The 23,002-nt window shown below is 44.8% G+C and overlaps 1 protein-coding gene across 1 annotated transcript in view; it reads right to left on the reverse strand.

The window, feature by feature from the left end:
• Nucleotides 1–21,109, reverse strand: part of LOC132585170 (sodium channel protein type 2 subunit alpha-like) — a 146,220-nt gene extending 125,111 nt beyond the window's left edge. Inside the window, exon 1 of the mRNA XM_060256959.1 lies at nt 21,048–21,109. The gene's annotated coding sequence lies outside the window, so the exon portion shown is untranslated. The remainder of the gene's footprint in view (nt 1–21,047) is intronic.
• Between the last annotated feature and the right edge of the window lie 1,893 nt (nt 21,110–23,002).

A 23,002-nucleotide genomic window follows, 5' to 3' on the forward strand; every position in this document is an offset into this window, starting at 1 on the left:
ATAAAGTTTCTATCTCTGCTACCTGGCATTACATTTTATGACACACATGGCCCAGCCCATTTATGTCAGATCCAACCCTCATAACTAATCAGTTTGACATCTCTGTAAACCTGGACTTTCATCCTAGATGGCAAAATTCTGGCCACATGTATTCATCCATCTGGATCTGAACTTGTTTGCCCAGCACTCTTCTCCCTGAGCCAGCTCAATCGATGAATTCCCCACTAGTTGCTCCCGGGTGTCTTTTACCTCACAGCTTCTTCCTATTACCGTCGCAGCAACAGGATACTGGGGTTTTTTGAGTTCCAGTTGCCGCGACGGGAATTGGAAGTATCCCCGAAGTAAGAGGTGCTATGGAGCGACTGGAGGGAAATCAATGTCTTGTGCCGATGCAAGGAGAAGCACAGGGGCAGAGCAAATGTTGGTGAGGAATCACTCATCAAAGACTGTCACAAAGCAGCACACGTCATTCATTGTTAACCAAGCTCCAAATCAAGTATTCAGAGTTCCATCTCTCCAAAGGTCATCTGGATAATCCCTAGCTGTATTCCAGTAAAAGGAAGCTTCAGAGTGTAGTCATGATGCTCTGCAATAAAAGGGAGGCTCAAACTATTCAAAAACCCCTGTTATTTGCAAACAATTCTCTCCTTGTGACTCACCAGTTCCTATATCTCAAGCATGGTTACAATTATGAACACATGGCACTCTGTGTTTGACAACAGCATCTAATACATAATCAAATCGAAGAAGAGGTTTATGCCTGTTTAACAATAAGAAACCTCTCCTCATTAACATGGCATCCCTTTTCCAGGAGCGGCTGTGATGGCACAAACAGGAAGCAGAAAAAAACAGCAATTTGAGGACTGCTTTAAAAACTCAAGTCGTGAGGATGGAACTGCATATTTAGTTCTGAAGGGAGACAACCAGGTGACACAACAGCCATTTTACTGCAAGAATTCTCTATGAAAATGCTGTGGGGGCCTGGGCAGGACCAAAGTGTGTGTGGGGGAAGAAGCTCCTCTCTCCCCCTCATGCAATGTGTTGGCATTTGTGCTCTTGAAACATGGCATGGGAAGTGGAGACAGCAGCCCCTCCACACTCTGTACTGAAGTCCCAAGCAGGATTAGGCCTATGTGGCTCTTTAAAACAAGAAAATCCCTGTAGGCAAATAGCTGTGGTGCCCAGTAATGCCATATTGTCTAGTTGTGTACTGAGAATATGTCCACTGAGAGTAGTTTTTAAACAACTTTTTTATTTATACAGCAGTTTTATCCTAACAACAACACATGAGGAACATTAGGCTGAGAGTGTGTGACTGGCCCAAGGTCATCCAGAAAGCCTCCAAAGCAAAGAGTGAATTTGAACCAGGGTCTCCCAAGATCCAAGTCCAACACACTAAAAATGCTACACCATGCTGGCTTTCCAAGGAGGCTGCAGTTTGAAGAGGCAGAACTGCACAGATGTTCAACTCTTTTTCTCTGTCCCATCAAAAAGACCGCCCCCAGCTGCTTTTACCCTTACTAAGAAAAATCTACAAGTATCTGCAAGAAAGTGCAAGAGAAAAAAATATACCTATAATATTAGGAGAAGCGTTTGGAGGGCAAGAAGAAAATACTAGCAAGTGATTATTTCCCTTAATGTGAGGTGCCAAAGCTTCTAACATTTTAGCAGCTTTTAAACTAAAAGTAATACAGTTTCAGCAACCTTTTTTGTTTTTTCAGCTGCCAGCAACTGACAGTGCAATCTTAAGCAATTATACCCTTCTAAACCCAGTGATATCAACAACCTAGGACGCACACCTACTCAGAATCCTACTTGGGTCTATTTAATGGGGCTTACTCTCAGGAAAGAGGACTGTGTGATCAGAAGGATGTAACTGTAGCTCCAGCAGTCATTAGGAGCAGTCATTAAGAGCAGTGGACTCTAATCTGGAATTGGTTTTGACTCTCCATTCCTCCTCATGAAGGCAGTTGGGTGGTCTTGGGCCAACCACAGTTCTCTTAGAACTCTTTCAGCTCCACCTACTTTCTAAACCTTTAGCAGAAGCTCAATGGATACTTATCTCCATGCCATGAAGAAGACAATAGATTTATATTCCACCCTTCTCTCTGAATCAAGTCTCAGGGTGGCTTACAATCTCTTTTATCTTCTTCCCTCACAACAGACATCCTGTGAGGTAGGTGGGGCTAAGAGAGTTCTCACAGAAGTTGCCCTTTTAAGGACATCTCTTGCGAGTACTATGACTAACCCAAGGCCATTCCAGCAGCTGCAAGCGGAGGAGTGGGGAATCAAACCCACTTCTCCCAGATAAGAGTCCGTACACTTAACTACTACACCAAATTGGCTCTCTTCAGGTGCCCAGTTTTACACATCAAAACTCAACCATAATTGACTACATTACAATAAAAAGATGGTACAAAAATAATCTTGTCAAAGAGTACCTAAATGCAAAACTTTACATTTATCCCTGTTAAAATTCATTTTATTGATTTTAGCCCAGTTTTCCAGCCTGTCAAGGTCATCCTGTATCTTGTTTCTGTCTTCTACTGTATTTGCAACTCCTCCCAATTTAGTATCATTGGCAAATTTAATAAGCATTCCCTCTATTCCTTTATCCAAATCATTCAGAAAAATGTTCAACAAAACAGGTCCCAGGACAGATCCTTGAGGCACTCCACTTGTCACTCTTTTCCAAGAGGATGAGGAACCATTCACAAGCACTCTTTGGGTGTGATCTGTCAACCAGCTACAGATCCACCTAACACTAACAGGATCCAAATCACATTTTACCAACTTGTCAACAAGGGTAGTATGTGGAACCCTATCAAAAGCCTTACTGAAATCAAGATAAACAATGTCTACAGCATTCCCCTGATCCAGCAAGGTAGTCACTTTCTCAAAAAAAGGGATCAGGTTAGTCTGACATGACTTGTTCTTGAGAAACCCATGCTGGCTCTTAGTAATCACATCCATTCTTTCTAAATGTTCCAGGACCAACTGTTTGATGATTTGTTCTAAAACTTTTCTAGGTATAGACGTCAAGCTGATGGGTCCGTAGTTACCCGGATCATCTTTTTTCCCCTTCTTGAAGATGGGGACATGAATGGGCTAATAACAGTAGACACGTCAAGAGTAGATTATCTGGGAAGGAAACACTCTTTAGACCTTTCCAACTGTAATCACTGTTTTCATGCGGAGTGCTTATTGGAAGTATTTTACAGCACAATCCTATGCCTAGGGAAAACAATGGTGTTTGACTGAAGTAACCATCACAGGTCTCCAACGTTTTGAAAAGCACTGCAGTTTTCTACAACTACAACATGGAGGACGGTTTATTTTTTTTAAGCCACTATGGCTTATTTTAGAGTCAAATAACAATTCCTACTATGATTTATGTCCCTGCTAATAGTAAATGGCAATGTTGCATGAAGGTCTTTAATTTATTTTCCACTTTTCTCCCTGAACGGACCCAAAGCAGATGACAATAATTTTATAATTTTATATACAAATATATACAAATAAATTATCCATCCTGATTGTGGATGCAGAGCGTCAGAAGTTAAAACTATAAATCCCCTATCCATATCCAGGTGAATAACTTAAATGATACAGAAAATGAGTGACTCCAAGGCATTATTGAGCCTGTGGAATTGTATGGTATAGCCTGATCTCATCAGATTTCAGAAACTAAGCAGGGTCAGCACTTGGATGGGAGACCACCAAAGAAAGACTCTGCAGAGGAAAGCAACAGCAAACCACCTCTGCAGAAGAAGGCATTGGCAAACCACCTCTGCCCCAAGTTGCTTGTGACCTGAGGTTTTTAAAAATAAAGGGACAACATCTCAGAAGAATGGTAATCTTTGTCTAACACAGACTTCTTGCATGTCAAATCTCAGCGAGGCTAGTGAGGTTAGAAATACTATATTGCAAGTATATGTAATGTTCCAGAACTTTGCAAGAACACTTTCTTTCAGATCTCTGGACCATCAGCATTATAACTATCACAGTAACTTTTCTTCTTTACAAGCTCTGTTTGATTCAGAAACCTTGTTCTTCTACTGCTTCTTTTCCATCTGTGCTCACAGAACCTCCCAGCTCTGTACTTATTGACTGCAGTTATTTTAGTTCATTATTGGCATAACTGGACCTTCTTAAGTAATGCATCTGTTACATATCACGGGTTAGGGTAGCTTTGTGCACTCCTGAGGGGAAAACCTTACTGACAGAGTGCTTTGAGGTTTCTAATCAAAGAAGCAGGGACTTAACCCATATTCATCCCAACAGGTCTGAAGTTGAGGTCTGCCTACTTTTTAAGGATATTATAAGAGCCCTCTGGATCAGACCAGCAGTACATCCAGTCCAGTAACCTTGTTCACATAGCTGCACTGGAGGACTAGCAAACAGGATGTAGAGGCCAAGGCTTTACCTTTATGTGGTCTCCCAGCTCTGGTTATTTACAGGTTTGTCACCTCTGCATATGAGAATTCCCTTCACTCACCATGGCTAGCAGCCATTGACGGACACATCATTCATGCATCCATCCCTCCTCTTCCCTTCCACTTGACAGAGAAAAGTTTGAAGACATACGTCCACCTAAAGAGCCTTCCTCCAATGTAAATTTAAGAGCCACTTACGTTGACGGAAGGCTCTTTAGACTGGAGGAAAGCTTTGTGGAGAACGGTTGGATCTGTCGCACTGTCTTCTGCCATGCCTACATCATCACAAGCAGCTTAAGTTACGACCATGTCTACAGCTAATCATAGCTTTCCATGACAGAACAATACAGCATGGGGCTACAGTTCTCTTCAAATTCTATGCAAATTGTGCACTCTTATAACCAGGAGGGTTTTTTTGAGCAGGAACACACAGGAATGCAGTTCCGGTGGCTTGGTGTCAGGGTGTGTGGCCTAATATGCCAATGAGTTCCTCCTGGGCTTTTTCTACAAAAAAAGCCCTGCTTATAACAAACATGATGGGGTGGACTTGGACCCCAGAAAAAGGGCGGTTTGTACATACATTCCCCGGGGGGGGGGGGGATGTTATGGCATGTTGCTAACAATCCTGTGCTCCAAACCCTTACAGGTAGTCAACTTCAAGACACAAATACCAAATAGAAGCCTCCACTCTTGCAACAGGGGGATGCTAGTAAAGTGTACCCCACACAGCTAAGAAAGGAAGGGGGGGGGGTCTCTGCCTCCAAGCATGACTGCTAGCAAGTTTCCTTACGGCACTATCTATTGCATACTGGCTCAGTAGCCCTTCTTCTTTCAGTATCTACAAACACTGCCTCCCATGCAGGGGACCACAGTAAGCAAGCACAGTACAAATAGTGGGTATCCCTTGCTGTTATGGCAGAACAATTTCAGCAGGATGCCAAAGCAGTATCAGCATGCTGTCATGAAGATGCAATCTTTTGCAAATGGGAGACACGGGGAGCACCACCACCCACCTGGGTAAGTTCTAGCTGCTGCACTAACCTGAGCCCCTGAGCACAGCGCCAGCGAAAACTGCAGGGAGTTCTTAACAAAATGGGAGGGGCATCCCTGAGTTCACTCCAGGAATGTGCCACCATTTTTATAAGTAAGTACTGCTCCATGAATTCCTTTAAACTGTGCTGCAGGGCCCAATTCTACTTAGGACTACTGTGGCATGGGAGGAGGAGGAAGGGATCCTGCCTCCCTCTGCACCATTTTTCCTCACAGCATCAAGGGCATGCAGGCAAATAATGCTCTTCTGTGAGAAAATACTGTGTGGAGGGAGACAGAATCCTAGCCTCGTGCTGTGGTGGTTCCAATCAGAATTGGTTCCCTGCAATGCAGTTTAAAGGATTTCCTGGGCAGGAACTAACTTTTCAAAATGGTGGCACATCCCCAGGACAAACCCAGGGACCCTAATCATGCCTAGCTAGGACCAGAGTTCTAACACAACACAATGCCTACATGACCCTCAACAGGTGAATTCTACACTGTGGGAACCCCCAAGGCGGAATGAAGAGATTTAGGAACTGGAAGAGCACCCAGAACAAAGTGCCTAATCCCATTGCTGCTTCTTGCTGCTGTTAAACCTTACATACATGTAACAACATGCATCCTGTTGTCAATGCCCTATTGTCTGTGTCCTGCTTGTCCTGCAATGAGATGCTTCTCAGGGCATTATTTCCCCCCCTGCAACTTGAACCCTTGTTTGGGAGAGATCCTGGTTTCTTTGTGGAGGAGACCTATGCCAAGTTAGCTGCAACACATCTGAGTGACATGGTTGGAGGCACCAAGGCTTCCTTCCAATGTGTTGGCCTGTCAAAACGTTATGCATGTAGATAGCAGAGGATTCAACCACCCACCTGCAGAACTTCCTGGGATGTAGTAGGAACAGGATACCTGCAGCACATCATAGTCCTTCCTATGGCACAGGATGCTGTGTTTCCTTCTGTTCATTCCCTTGTTGAGTTTTGCATGTAGTTAAGGGCATGCTAATGTCAGAGGCATGCTGGCATTGCCATGTGTTGGGAGGCCACTTGCATATGTAGATGATAGTGGGTATTGTTTTCATGTCATTCTGTGATTGGAAGGCGTTGGAGTAATTGCTATGGATTCTAGTGCCGTTGTTATATTCTTAGCTCCACAATGCTGGGTCTTTTTAAACATACCGCCCAGAGCCATTCGTGGGAAGGGCGGGATATAAATTCTAAATAAATAAAAATAAATAAATACCTGTTCTCTCCTCGGAGAGGATAGCTACACTGGAGTCACTCCAGTGTAAGCTGCACCAGTCTTAGGACTGCCCTGTCAACAACATATTAGGGAATTAATCCTGTTCAGAATGCACTCAAAGACTTCATGAGGTCTATAGGGATCAGAAACACAGAACCTCCAAGGCTCCAGATCACCAGAACAGCTGTTGCAAATCATACGTAGATTCAAGAAATCTGAATTCACAGCCATTAAATACAAGCAAACCAAAGAAACTCTCATACAACGTTTGCCAACTCAAGCATGTGAAAAAAGATGATAGGCAGAAGATCATTCTCCAGGACAGGCATCCAAGAAATCCACCAACCTCATGAAAGTTTTCACTACAACAGACTCACTCAGCTACCCCAATGGAATTTGTTTCCACAGAAGGAACCATATTTAGCTGCATCAGGTGGAAGCCCATCAACTTCACAAAGGTTTTTGCAGTGAAGGATGAATGCTGAAAGAAAGCCTTGGATATCCATTCCACATTCCCTCAGCAGGAAATATTCCCCATTCTGCACCCAGCCCCCCATGCATGCATGATCTAGAACTGTTGTTTTCCTGCAAAAAGGAAGGGGGGGATTGCAACAGAAAGGTCACTTCAAAATGAATCAATGTATACAAATAAAACTGCCCATTACCAAACATTAAGGCTGAGCTAAGCACCCGTATTTCATGCTGTTGTGTCTGACTGCATCAGCTATCTATAATGCAAAGCCTTAACATTTAAGCCATCTACTTAAAAAATTTAAATAAATAAAGTGCCAGCCAGAGAAGCCGCCTCAGTTAGAGAATGAAGACAATACTGATGATGAAAGTACACCCAGTGGTGTTGCTTATTTTATTGCATCGCAGTGTTGCTCGTTTGCTTTTTATATCGAGATTCAAGGCAGCTACATTTTTGAAAGTTTAAAAATGCTATATATTCAACAAGCAGATGCTTAGCAAAAACTATGAAAGCTCAATTTGGAAACTGACATCTCAAATAATAGTCCAGAATCATAATGTCTGAGAAAAGCAGGCAGGTATTTCCAAAAAGTGTCACTTCCCTCTGGAATTATTGTGCATTATCAAAATACAATGCAATTCTCTCAGAAGACAGTGCACACCACTATTCATAGGTTTTCTCTCTCAAGTTCAATAGGAAGCTTGAGAAATGTGATCATTTTTCTTGATGAATCCTAATCTAGTAATTTCACACTACCTTTGAAGGCCTTTTGTTAAATAATCTTTTTAAATCAACAAAAGAGTTCCTGGGAAAGTGAACTATTCTCCCATTGGTTCCTGAATAATATTTTCAGTTTTGACAAGTGTGGCAAGTGGAACAACTTGAACAACCCCAGGTGGAAAATGGAGCAACCTGAAATTACAATACTGGATACTACACATGAACCAAGCCATGAATCACAATTTGTGCATGAATTGAGCTGATTTGTGTTTTGTTCTGAACCAGTCTGGACCTTGGTGCTTCATTTGGTTCATTTTTCCAGACAGCCTGGTGCTGACTGAATCGAATCCAAGCAACACTGGAGGTGGACTTCTGGGAGCCCTAGAAACAACCATAGCAGCTTGATTGGCAGTTCCGGGAGCCAATTACAGAGCTCCCATTCTGCAGCACAAAGAGTTTTCATGAGAGTTGAAGCTGAGTTTTCCTGGGGACACCTGCTTGGGGGGGGGGTATAATTTGGACATTCCAAATCCAATCTTCACCAAGCTTGAAGGATGGGTGGAGGAGAACCTGCTGAAGAATCCTGGTGAGCCTTACACCTCCTTAACCAAATGACCCAAGGAAACACAAACTGGGTCAGCAATCAACAAATCATGAAACGAAATGAACCACTGTTTCCTTCAATTCATGCCCACACCTACTGGACACCACAACTACTTTTAAATAAAGGACTAAGTATTTAATTGTTGGCACTGCAACTTACAGAACAAGCCTTTTAAACATATGCTTTGGACCTGTCCAGTTTTTCAGCCTTTTCGGAAGGAAGTAATTAACCATACCACTTTTGCATTAGAATTAGAATCGTCGAGGATGCTTATGTACTTTTAAACTATTTGTCAGTCTGCCTCCTGGAAACTAACTGATGGTCAATGAAAATGGACCCTCCATGCCCTTAACATTGCGAAAAGACTTGTTTTATAACACTGGATAAATGCACACCTCCAGTAATCCAGTGGAGTGAGGACTTTACAACTTCTTCAGCATTTGAACACAGAGCACATAGATAACAATTCCACATGGACATATTTTTAGATATTTGGAAACCTTTTAAAGATATTTATCTGTAAACATGCCACCACTGTTATTTCTTTCTGTTTGGGTAATTAAAATTTAAAAAAAATTAAAAAGGCTAAAATTATCAATGTAGTTAAGATCTGCTCTGGGGAAAACACGCAACACTGGAGGCCAATGAACTTCTTGGGGTGCCCTTTCGTTCATAGCTGCTTCCAGAAATCCCAAGTTGGAAACTTTTGTTTTCATCTTCATAACTTAAAGGCTTGGCTACCATGAATAGGATTTGTGGGGGATTCTACTTTCCTGGACGCTCTAACTAAATCAAAACAGGGATGGCGGAAGGAAAATAAAATAAAGATGTTTTTTTCTTTTTAACTGTAATGTTATTTATATTAGGTATTTTTTATAATGTTACATCAAACGTATTTTTAAAAATAACCAAGTTTAAAATGAAACTGGAATGGAATACAAACATGTTAAAAGTCTAATTAATAAGGTCTTAGAAACTATTTCAAGACTCTGTGTCAAAACACTTGGGTTAAAGCCTGCTTTTCTATATAAAACTACACAGTATTTAGATCAAGCATGACATTTGCTGTTATGCTAAATTATAAATATTTATGACTAAATACGCCTGACAACATGGAAAGGTATTTTCTTCATCATGGAGAAACACTTCACTCAATGCCTTCCCAGTTTCTGCTTTTGGGAAGCACTTGGAACTGAAGTTAAAATCCAAAGAACAGTTTTCACTACAGCTACCAAACCCAGCCTGGAAAATTCCTGGGGATCTGGGGGTGGAGCCTGGGAAGAGTTAAGAGTCTGTGGAGGGGAAGGAGCTCAGAGTGGCACTTTCTGAAGCTGCCATGTCTTCCGGGGAACTGATCTAAGCAGTTTGGAGATCAGTTGTCATTCTGGGAGAACTTCTGGGTCCTACCTGGAAGCTGGTACCCCTAGTGGAATTTTAGGGTTTCCAGCTTCCAGATGGGGCCTGGAGAGCTCTCACTTTTACAACTGATCTCCAGCTGGCAGAGATCAACTCCCCTGGAGAAAATGGCTGCTTTGAAGGGTGGACTCTATGGCATTGTACCATGCTGAGGTCCCTGCCCTCTCCTGGATCCAGCCCCAAGTCTCATTTGGTATTTTCCAACACTGACGTGGGAACCCTACTTTCCTCCATCATGCAGCTGATACTCATGAAATATAGAAATCCAGTTGTGAAACTTTCCTCCGTTTCAGAAAGATGTTGTAGTCAGTATTGGAGTGGGTTACCTTGTGCTAAAGTTAGCTCCAGTTCCATTACTAGTTCCATGTTTTGGAGGACCCTGTCTAGTGCCCAGGGGGCCCCTTTTGCTCACCACCAGTCCTCCATCATGGCTCCCTTTCCCTCTTCTTACCCATGGGTCTACCACCTGACTGTGCATCATCCCCCCCCCCAACCCTCCCACTGCCCAGGCTCACATGTGTGCCCTTTTCTCAACAGTGCTGTGGCCTTCAGGAGTGACCCTGCTGTGCACGACCCATGTGCATTTTCCCATCCATAATGGGAAGATGGAAGCATGGGTGGTGGAGCCCTTGTAAGCAAATGGGTTGAGAAGGGCACATGAACAGATGACATGAGACATGCATATATGTAGGAGGGAATTAATGACAGTGGGCCCCACCAGAAATGCTGGGCCCCACAGCTGCCTCACCTCAAGGTACACAGACACCAGCACTGTCCAGTTCATAGAACAAGTCTCACGCAACTTTTGATTCTGATATTAATCTTCAATAAAGCAAGTACTTTGCTTGCTGCCTGGGCATATATACAGAGAGCCAAACATAAATCTATTCATTTCAAAATTGTTCTCTTGTGTCTTAAGATGATACAATCCTATAATAGAAAATCAAAGTTTTTGGCGTATGCTCTTGGATAGCATAAAGATTATATGCAGCTAATTCTTTTAGCAGCTTGTTAAAGAAATCAAAGACCATCTTGAAATTTTTAAGTAACTAACAACACACTCCTATACAGAGTAACTCCGATCTAAACCCACAGGGTTAACCTGGAAGAATTCTGCATGGGATTGCACTGTAATTTGCACCAAACCATCCTTGACCACGATGTTATATCAGAGGAGTTTGCATTAGTTTCCTAAATCCTTACAGTTCTTCTCTATCCACTGTAGTCACATGAAGGTCACTTAGACTCAGTCAGACCCTGCTGTATCAAGAGCAGTGTTGCCTACCCCAACCAGCAGCAGCTCTCTGGAGTCTCAATTAGAGATCTTTCACATCATCCTACTAAGCTTATCCTATTAACTGGAGATGCTGGAACCTGCTGCGTGCAAAGCAGATGCTTGGCAATGAGCCACGGCCCCTCCCAGAGCAACTGCACTGGAATAATTAGTATTTATGCTGACACACCAGAGTGTTATGACAATATCCTGCCAGCTATATACGGAAGTAGCCAGTTAATGCATGGCATAGGGTTGCCAAGTCTTGTTGATGTGCTGGCAGTGGTGGGCGGGAAGGAGCCTTCCAGGAGTGGGTTGAGGCTCTACCCCAAACAGCGATATCATGCAGCGATATCCCCAGTGCAATGACATCATGTGGAAATTATGTCATCATGCTGGAGACATCGTGTGATGATGCTCTGGTTCAAGGGCAAAACTCTATGGTAAAATTGCCCTCAAACCGCAGAATTTTACCCCAGAACCAGAGAGTTGCTGCATGATGTCCCTGACATTACTGTGCAACATCGCTGTTTAAGGGCGGGGTTTCTCCACTGGCCAGCTGAAGGCAGAAGCCCCCCCCCCCCACAATCAGGGGATCCCCCACCTGGGGAATGGGTATACAATCACCCATACACAGAACACAAGGGAAGAAACACAAGAAATACAGCATGATGCAATAGTTTGAGTGTTGCGCCAGAATATGGAAAAAGCCTAGTTTCAAATCTCCTTTCTGCTATGGAGGCTCACTGGGTGACCTTGGGCTGGTCACTCTCCCTGCCTAACCTACTACACAGGGCTACTGTTTATGTTAGATATTGTAACTCTGCATGCAAGAGAATTTGTAAGGGTTAAGCAAATTCTGTCACTCAGGTACACTTTGGTAGTTGGCCCCAGCTTCTCACTGGTTAGATGGTTGAGCCTCTTTGGTTGGTGCTTGCCTTCTGTTTTATCTCATATAGGACTTCTCTCCCTTATCTGGGTTTGCAGCTGTAGCAAGTTAACCTTTTTGAAGTTAATCTATTCACAATAAGTAAAATGTACCTACATGGATATGTAAGATGTTCATTTTTCTTAAGTAAAATTTCTTTCTCTTGTTACCACTGGAGCAAAATCATCTTTGTAATTTGTTTGAACAAGTTTCCCCTTAACTGGAAAATGTGGAGAATTGGGGATATTGCATGAAACTTCTGTGTTTCTGAGTCAAATCTTTTTTTTTACATTTAATCTAAAAGTTTAAAGGATAAAATGGAGGCGGAAGAAATGATGTAAGCAGTTTCAGGGGGCAGGCCCATGGGAGGGAGAAGTGGGTTATAAATATTTAATTAAATAAATAAAATACTATCTAATTATATAACTGGAGATACTATGGACTGAACCTGAGATGTTCAGTGTGCAAACGCTCTACCAAAGGGACACAGCCACTCCCCACAGTGTAAATCTTTTATCTGGAGATCTGCGAAAATCTGAGCATCAGCACTCACCCATACACAGAACACAAGGCAAGAAACACAAGAAATACAGCATGATGCAGTGGTTTGAGTGTTGCACCAGCATATGGAAAAAAAACTAGTTTCAAAAGTTCCTGCTGGGCTTTTTCTACAAAAATGGAGGAAGGGTCCCATCTGACAACTCCATAAAGGTTACGATGCAGATTATGGTCCCACAGGGACAGAAGCCATGTAAGACAAAAGTCTGAAAAAGAGTGAGAGATAGGTCAAGGCTGAATGGAAAAGTTGGCTGGATCCACCACAGGATAAGAACTTACTGACTAGAGTTTGGTGGCTGGAGAGTGGCATTTTACTATGCTATACTTTTTTGGCATGAATTCATAAATATGGCTATACAAGACTGTTTTCTTTGAAGAATGCTGGTTTCTTTCATAGTACAAAACAAAACAAAAATTGTTAAAAAAAGGAATGAAATAAATCACTGGGTTGTAGCCAACAACTGGATTTTCTGGCCTTCCCTCTCTGGCAGCAGACCACTGTTCCCTGAAATGCTACCCACCCAAGTTGGTTCAGGGAACCCACAGTTTATTTATTCATTTATTTATTTATGGGATTTATATCCCACCCACCCTGCCGAGGCAGGCTCAGGGTAGGTAACAACATAAACACCATATACATTGATCCATTAAAATCCTAAAATCATTGGGCCAATCAGGGCTTTTTTTTGTAGCAGGAACTCCTTTACGTATTAGGCCACGCACCTCTGATGTAGCCAATCCTTCAAGAGCTTACAGGACTTTTAGTACAGGGTCTACTGTAAGCTCCAGGAGGACAGGCTACATTAGTAGGGTGTGGCCTAATATGCAAAGGAATTCCAGCTACAAAACAAAGCCCTGAGACCAATAAATCACAGTTCGCAACATTAGTTAAGCAAGATGGCTAGAAGTTGGCACACGTTGGTAGAAGGAATGATGCCCTTCACTCAGGAAATAGCTGGCCACAAGTCAATACTGGTCACTGTAACCACACAGCTGTGTCAAAAAACAATCACAATGGTTCCAATTCTAAACTGAGCCTCTATGAATGATGCTGCACTGGTTCTCAACTAACTATACTTTGCTGAGGGGCCAACATTTGGATAATCACATGAGCTACAAAAGCTAGCTACAGTTAATGCAGGGCTTTTTTAAAAACAAAAAAAGGGAACGCACAGGAATGCAGTCCTGGCTGGCTTGGTGTCGGGGGTGTGGCCTAATATGCAAATAAGTTCCTGCTGGGCTTTTTCTACAAAACCCCTCCTGAGTTAATGTGTTCATCAGAGGGTGACCTTTCTACTAAGTGTGTTTTGTTGAGAGCCAGTGGCACATCATGCTTAGAGTGTTGGACTAGGATCTGGGAAACCCAGGTTCATATCCCCACTCTGCCATGGAAGCTTGCTGGGTGACCTCAGGCCAGTCATGTATTCTCAGGATAACCTACATCACAGGTTTGTTGTGAGGATAAAAAATGGAGGAGAGAGGAACAATGTACGCTACTTTGGGTCCAGATTAGGGAGATATGCAATGTATAAATGGTATATAAATAAGCCAAGGTATGTCAAACCAAGATCAGAAACTGTGGCTTCAAGTCAATTTACTAACCAGAGGTAGACTATTTCCACATGCAGATGATTCCCCATGTGGCTCACATGATTGCTACAAATGAAGAGGCATTTGGTGTGGCACTTTCCCCCACACCCTTCTTGTCCACCCCCAAATTGCCCCCCATACCAGTAAAGATGTTTTTTTAAAAAAAAATTCAACAACTGCTAAGCATCTATAGTGCAATGGCATTACATTGTCAGGACCTACCGGTTCCTCTGAATTCCAAGTTTACATTTAATAAAAAAGTAGAGCCTCTAGCCCTTTCTTCTTATATTTCTGCAATTATGTAGCAATTGCCATTTTATAAGAAAGCCCCCCAAAGATCTCCAGGGCGGGGGGGGGGGCAGCAGTTCAGCAGTCCATCCCATCCACATGGCAAGCAAATGCGCTTTGACTGTTATCTCTCCAAAAAGATTCCATCAAACCAGATTTGTGAAAGGGAAAACCCAGAGAGTGGACGATTAAAGAATAACATCCTGTGGATGCTCAAAAACAAATTAAAAAACACTCCAGTTTCAATGCCAAATTACAGCAACATCTCAGTTTACGAGCAACCTATTCTGGCTTTGACAGCATGATGTATGAATGAGGACATCCTGGCTTAATTCTGGCTATCTCGCTGCTGGATACATAAATCTCCTTGGCTAAAGAGGCGTCTGACCAGAAATCAACATCAAAACGTCTCTTGCCTTTCCCTGCCTCTGTCTAGAAGCCTCCCTGACTAAAGAAATCAGCATTTGTTAGGCAAACCAGGAACCAAATGGTCACCTGTGAACTGAATCCTGGTTCACAAATTAACCACAGTTCGGATGAACCATGATTTTATGTTCTTGTCAAATTGCGAAATCCAGGTGAGCAGTCATGTTGGTCTGAAGCAATAGAACAAATTTTGAGCCCAGTGGCACCTTTGAGACAGCAAGAGGTAATTCAAGGTATAAGCTTTTGTGTGCAAGCACACTTCTTCAGGTATCTTCTTCAGACATGTGCATATCTTGCACATGAAAGCTAATACCTTGAATAAACTTTTATTGGTCTTAAAGGTGCCACTGAACTCAAAAATGTTTTTATTTGGACCCTGTCCCAAACCAGTATGCAATGAAGAGATCCTCTATTGAGATTGGTGTGGTCTTTTGGTATCTAATTGTCAGATGTGTTGAGTAGCAGTCAGTTTTGAACCAGGAGGGGGTCCCCAAACTTCTGCACAAGGATAAAATGGCTGCCAAAGGAGGTAGAGCAGACAACAAAATGTCAGGGACTGGTACTGTGAATAACTCTAGTAGCAACTCTTCAATGTTGCAGGCAGAAGCTCTATTTAATAAGATGACTTTATAAAAGAACATATTGAAGAAGAAGAAGATATTGGATTTATATCCCGCCCTCCACTCCGAAGAGTTTCAGAGCGGCTCACAATCTCCTTTACCTTCCTCCCCCACAACAGACACCCTGTGAGGTAGATGAAGATATTGGATTTATATCCCGCCCTCCACTCCGAAGAGTCTCAGAGCGGCTCACAATCTCCTTTACCTTCCTCCCCCACAACAGACACCCTGTGAGGTAGATGAAGATATTGGATTTATATCCCGCCCTCCACTCCGAAGAGTCTCAGAGCGGCTCACAATCTCCTTTACCTTCCTCCCCCACAACAGACACCCTGTGAGGTGGGTGGGGCTGGAGAGGGCTCTCCCAGCAGCTGCCCTTTCAAGGACAACCTCTGCCAGAGCTATGGCAGACCCAAGGCCATGCTAGCAGGTGCAAGTGGAGGAGTGGGGAATCAAACCCGGTTCTCCCAGATAAGAGTCCGCACACTTAACCACTACACCAAACTGGATCTTGTGTTAAAATGTTTCCTTGCATGCACACACACACACACATAATGCAATGAAGATTCTTGTGCTGTGGTGACAACTGGTGCTGAAACAACTTTCTAAAAAACTGCACAACCAATGAGATGTCCAGTGGTTAATTAGAAGCCCCACTTGGCCTTGCCCACTTTCCTGGTTTGTGCCAAGAAAGGGGACCTCCCTGAATTAGGGTCTGGGAGACCAGGGTTCAAATCCCAGCTCAGCTACAGAAACTCACTGGTAGCCTTGGGTGGTCATTCTCTTTATACAACCTGCTGAGGATAAAAGAGAAGTGGGGACCAATGATGTTGTAACTTTTAAGAGCCACTTTGGAGTACAAATAACTGGATAACCAATATAAAAAGCCTAAGACTGTTAACAGAAGCCAATGTTTCCTTTACCATCCCTGTCTTCCATGAACAATGCAAAGTGCTTAACAGTTCTCGCTCCTTACCAGTGACTGTAAGAATGGATCAAGACAAATTAGGTTAAAAGCCCATTTGATTCTGCAGGGTAGCACGGATTTACCGATCTCCCCATCAAACTATCTATTATTTCTACAACTAAGCCAGGCTACAGCCCAAGCCTATGTTTACTCACAAGCAAATCTCAACAAGTTTGCTGAAGATTTAGTATGCAAAAGATATAGCAGCTGGAGGTGGGGGGAGAGAAGCCATGGCTCAGTGATAAAGCATCCGTGACAAAGCATCCGCACGGCATGCAGGAGGTCCCAGGTTCAATCCCTGCCATCTCCAATTAAAAGGACCAGGTGGGAGGTGACGTGCAAGACCTTCACCTGTGACTCTGGAGAAACCAGCCCTGATATCCAGAAAGACACCCCTGTACTGATTCCCAAGCCATGCACCCCTGGAATGTGATATTGCAATGTAACCCTAGAATATTAATATGACACAGCAATGCCCATTTGAATTGGAATGGTCTTTCTTGCGCATAAGGGAGACAAATCCAGTTTCTAGGCCCCAGGCAGGCTGGAATGATGTCAAGTCTGGTTCACAGGCTGGACAGATGTGGTGGCCATGCTGAAAGGTTAAGGAGCATCCATCTTTCTGCTCCTGGAAATGAAGAATTCCAGGCCCAGAGAGGGACACGTAGTGGGCAGAGCTGTAAAAGTTACTTCACTTCTTTTGGCAACCTTTTAAGTCCTGCTATCAAAAGATTAAAAATAAGTGTTACCAGGAATCCTGCAACACAAATAAATGGCATATATATATATATATATATATATATATATGTATATATATATATATATATGTGTGTGTGTGTGTGTGTGTTCTGTTATTCTTCAGGACAGCAGAAACACAAAGGCTAAAGGTTAAGTGGCCATCTTGTTGTGAATGTGAGGTATACCTGTAAACTGGTCTCAGGCTATCAAAGTCAACCAATCTCCTGAACACTTGATGGATGCCTATCCATGTTTGACATTAAGGGAGAAATCTATCACTTTTGGGGAGCTTCAAAGGAATCAGTTTGGAAAAACAGGGCCATAAAAAGTCATTTGGCCAGTGTAATTACAATTCCTCTATTGGTGGTATGGGTCTATGACACAATGATCTCTGATTGGATATTCCACATATGACACTCTGATTTTTCCATTTGTATGATACTCTGCTTCCTCACTGGGTAATTGAATCACTTGCCATGATGTAATTTACCCTAGAAAACAGGCAATCCTACCTGTCAGGATGGGAATTCCTCCATCCTCTCCTCCCTCCCTCCCTTCCTGCCTTCACCCCCCTCCCTTCTCAAGAGAAAGCTCCCTCCAAAGGCCTTGTGTTTCCTCTGACTGAGCCTACTCTGCAAGATCTAGGTATTGTAGCACCTCTCCCCCCATCCATACTTATTCAGCTAGCCACTGTATTCCTCTTGTATGCTTGAAATTGTTTGATTGGGATGTAACTATTTGAAAACGAATACCTATAATAAAATCCATTAATAACCAAAGGTTTTTCAGTGGTCTATCTCCGTAAACATTGACAGAGATCCTTGCTCACCTCACCTCTTGTAGACTCACCATTTTGAGCTAAGAAATATTCATATTCCCCAATAAAAGGTTAGTTGAGGTGTAACAGTCTGAGTAGGCAATATTGACCTTGAAGAACTAAGGGTCTGATTCAGTATAAGGCAGTTCCATATGCTCTCATGTGCCAATAGTTCAGCCTTGCCCAAGCTAGTCATAGCCGGGCTGCTAAGCAGGGTCAGCTATGGTCAGTACTTGGATGGGAGATCACCAAAGGAAGAATAGGGTAATGCTATGCAGAGGAAGGCAATGGAAAACGACATTCTGCTTGTCTCTTGCCTTGAAAAACCCATGAGGTAAAGTGTATAGTTGCAACTTGACAGCATATTATTATTATTAATTATTATTATGCAACAGACCCAATAGGAGGCAGTGTTCTTCCAAAACCGGGGAGGCCCAGGCTTAACTCCCCCAACAATAATGAAACTCACTGATATGACTTCAGCATAGCCTACCTCACAAAACCACTGCAAACACAAAATGGAGGAAAGGGGAAATCCTGCGTGTTATGAGCTCCTTGGAGGAAGGGCAGATTTAAAAAAAAAAACGACAGATAGGATTACAATCATACTCTGAATCTGTGCACTCTTACTCAGATTAAGCAAGCATAAATGGGATTGTGGTTTTAGTTCCATTAGGACAAAACTGTTTTAAATATGCTATATCATATGGCTCATGCATCACAAAGAAAGAAAGTTCTTAAAACTTGAGAAATCAATGCAATAAATTTGCAGATAAAATTCTGGAAGGATGCAAGTGTAATATGATCAGCTAATATCGTATTACAGACGAGCAGATATTCCCCTTTAAGTATGGAGGAAGGATTGCTACTGTGGAACCAGGCTTTAACTGCTCCTAATGCTCACATGTTGTCAGAGATGCTCTAGGCCAGGGTGTCAAACTCATTTGTCATGAAAGACAGAACTGACATAAATGAAGAAGATGAAGATATTGGATTTATATCCCGCCCTCCGCTCCGAAGAGTCTCAGAGCGGCTCACAATCTCCTTTACCTTCCTCCCCCACAACAGACACCCTGTGAGGTGGGTGGGGCTGGAGAGGGCTCTCACAGCAGCTGCCCTTTCAAGGACAACCTCTGCCAGAGCTATGGCTGACCCAAGGCCATGCTAGCAGGTGCAAGTGGAGGAGTGGGGAATCAAACCCGGTTCTCCCAGATAAGAGTCCGCGCACTTAACCACTACACCAAACTGGCTCTCCAATGTCACTTTGTTGGGCCAGGCCATGTGTGCCATAAATTGTAACGCGAAGTACTGGAGATATAAACTTTATAAAGGACACAGGCAAACACAATTAAAAATATTTTTACTCAAAATACAAACATGCTTTAAATGTAAAAGCATAAGCACTCCTCATCCAGCACGGCAGCTCCTTCCATTTGGGGATTGGCTGGGATGTCCCCTCCGTCCCCTTCCTTGGCCCCTCTCCTCCTAGCCTTTGCCCAGCCCATCACTCCTGTTTCAGGTCAGAAGCTGAGCTGGGAAGGCAGCCAGTGATGCTCTCGGCTGATCCTGCATGGACTAGATGGCCTCTATTGCCCCTTCCAACTCTGATTCTATGGAACATTTGCTCAGAAACACTGAGACATACAGTATATACATCCTACTGGATACACGGATATTGGGCTTGAGCATTTGGGAGGGGCAAGGCTTTCTCTGGGCAGAGAAGTCCTCCCCTCAACAGACTGTGAACAACAGCCAACATCTACGAGGATCTAGAGTTATTGGAAAGGATGAGGAACAGGCAGCCTGCATAAATGCCAACACCACAGCAAACACAGCATTAAGCAAAAGTTATCCGAAAGGAGGTGGGAACAGAAACAGAGCTATTCCTTGATTAGGACAACAGCTTGATTAGTACAAAATAGTAAGCTCTCCCCCCCCCCCCTTCCCCATTTATCAGAACTCTCTTTAGGAAGCTACGCTTCTCCCCCCTCCCTTCACAACAAGAGGAAGAGGACAGCAAAGACACTGCCAGACATACACACCTGGGCTACATTGCAACTATCTTAGTGTGCCCTTCATGGGAAATAACGAAACTGCATTTCTCTTCTGTATCTTACCATTCAAGAGGGGTGAGGGAGATGGAGGGAGGTTAAGCCCTGTGTTTTCTGTGGCTCTCTCTCGTTGCTGCCTGTGTGTCACCAGGTCTCACCAGGAAACATGGTCTCTACTGCTTAGCAACCAAAGAGGAAGAGGTGAGGCGAACGCTCAGCCATCCTACCCGAGCCCCAGTATGCCATTTCAGACCCACCTGAGAAGGAGCTCCCGCTCTCCTGGTCCCCCGCCCCCTTTAAAAGATTTCATTCTTTAAAACTTTCGTTCTTTCCACTTTGTCGTTTGCAATCTAAATCTGCCCCCCCCCCTTCCAGAGCTACCGGAGAGGGAGGGAGGGAGGGAGGGAGCGGGCAAAGGCAGAGAAGTCACAAAGGGAAAACATTTCCAGAAAACTTTGTTGTTCTTTTTAAGAAGAAAAAAAACCCCTTTCCAAGCGAAGAGTCCGGGTGGCTCAACAGGGCACCCTGTGCATTCTCATCCCAGCAACAACAAAAAAAAGGGGGGGGGGGGGAGAAAAACAGGGCGACTTCTTTGGCTTTTGACCCGTTCTGTCGGAAGCCCCGTCGGCCCAGTTTCGAACTTTGCAGAAGAAAAGAAAACAAAGCGCGCCGAGCCCGATCCTCCCGGCTTCCCAGACACCTCTTCGTTCCCAAATGCGCGCAGGAGACCCGCGGAAAAGAGAAAGATGCTGCAGCCGACCGAGGCAGACGGCTGGGTAAGTTTAAAACTTCCTCTGCAGAGGCGCGAGGGTCGAATCTCACACTACTAACCCTCCACCCCACCCCCGAAACAGCCCCAGACAAGCACTTACTTGCTGCCCCCATGCCCCGCGGGTGCCCCTTTCAACACCGCCGCACGTGAATCTTCTGCCCCAGGGCGGATCCCTCGCTCCCTCACACCCACACCCTTGGAGGGGAGGGGAAGGGGGTCACTTTCTTGTCGCTCCAGTTACTCCTTCGCTGGACAGAAAGTGCCGCCCGCACGGTGGCTGCTGCTGCTTCTTCCAGCACAGCCCCTCTGCCCGAGAGCCGCGCGCAGCCGGGATCGAGGGACACACAAACAACAGCGCCTCGTTTCGCTGGCGGCGGCGGCGCCCTCTCGCCGGCCCACGTGAGCCAATGGCGGCCCTGCCCGGACTCAGGGGACCCAAGCAGCGCTCGGGCGGTGCAGCGCCAGAAGGGCCGGCGGCAGGGCGTGGCTGGCTCCCGGGCGCGGAGTCGGGGCAGGTTTCTGGGCGCTCGCTCCCCGTCTGAGGCGCACGGAGGGAAGCCGCCCAGGCGCCCGCCGTCGGGAGGGGAGCTGCCCGGGAGAGACCTGGCTCGGGGCGGGGGGCGGCGAGGGGAGCCTGCGAGGGAGGAGCCGCGAGCGGCAGACATCTCCGCGAACGGGCGGTGGCACGAGGGGAGGGTCATGGCGCCGGGAAGGAATGGCGGCCGCTCGCCTGTTGCAAGTTCGCCGAAAGCGGCTCGGTGGTTGAGGGTGGGGTGGGGGGAAGCGTTGGGTTGGGCGGGCTTGACTTCTTGAGGAAATCGGTGGGAGAACCGCGGCTCTCGAGACAGCGGCTGGCTTGTGTTGGGTCTGGCTTTGCCCAAGAATGGCTGTAACCCCTGTTGGTGCAGTGGTTAAGTGTGCGGACTCTTATCTGGGAGAGCCGGGTTTGATTCCTCACTCCTCCACTTGCACCTGCTGGACTGGCCTTGGGTCAGCTATAGATCACTTATCTGGGAGAACCGGGTTTGATTCCCCACTCCCCCACTTGCACCTGCTGGAAAGGCCTTGGGTCAGCCATAGCTCACTTATCTGGGAGAACCGGGTTTGATTCCCCACTCCTCCACTTGCACCTGCTGGACTGGCCTTGGGTCAGCCATAGATCACTTATCTGGGAGAACCGGGTTTGATTCCCCACTCCTCCACTTGCACCTGCTGGAAAGGCCTTGGGTCAGCCATAGCTCACTTAACTGGGAGAACCGGGTTTGATTCCCCACTTCTCCACTTGCACCTGCTGGACTGGCCTTGGGTCAGCCATAGCTCACTTATCTGGGAGAACCGAGTTTGATTCCCCACTCCTCCACTTGCACCTGCTGGCATGGCCTTGAGTCAGCCATAGCCCTGGCAGAGGTTGTCCTTGAAAGGGCAGCTGCTGCGAGAGCCCTCTCAGCCCCACCCACCTCACAGGGTGTCTGTTGTGGGGGAGGAAGGTAAAGGAGATTGTGAGCCGCTCTGAGACTCTTTGAAATGGAGGGCGGGATATAAATCCAATATCATAATCATTTATCCGGAAACAAGATCGCGCTAAAAGTAAAACAAGCCTTCTCAAAAAGTGTTATTCGTTTTAAGAAAGTGTTATCGCTGTACATACTTGTGAAATGCATGCAAACAAAACGACGATGCTCTTTTCTTGGTGGGGGACAAGGCTTCCCTTTGGGCAAATACTGTAAAAACCCACAACTTTTGTCTCCTTTTGGTGAGAGCCAGTTTGGTGCAGTGGTGAAGTGTGTGGACTCTTTATCTGGGAGAACCGGGTTTGATTCCGCACTCCTCCACTTGCACCTGCTGGAATGGCCCTGGGTCAGCCATAGCTCTGGCAGAGGTTGTCCTTGAAAGGGCAGCTGCTGGGAGAGCCCTCTCAGCCCAGGGGGGAGTCAGTACTATCAGACCTCTTAATTCCAGTTCAACCTGGTGCTGCAAAATAAAATAGGAGTCTGCTAGTAAGTTAAAGACTAACATTTATCGCAGCATAGGTTTTTATAAGTTAAGGCTCTCTTC

Source organism: Heteronotia binoei, chromosome 16 (genome assembly GCF_032191835.1).
Source record: "Heteronotia binoei isolate CCM8104 ecotype False Entrance Well chromosome 16, APGP_CSIRO_Hbin_v1, whole genome shotgun sequence".
Classification (NCBI taxonomy): domain Eukaryota; kingdom Metazoa; phylum Chordata; class Lepidosauria; order Squamata; family Gekkonidae; genus Heteronotia; species Heteronotia binoei.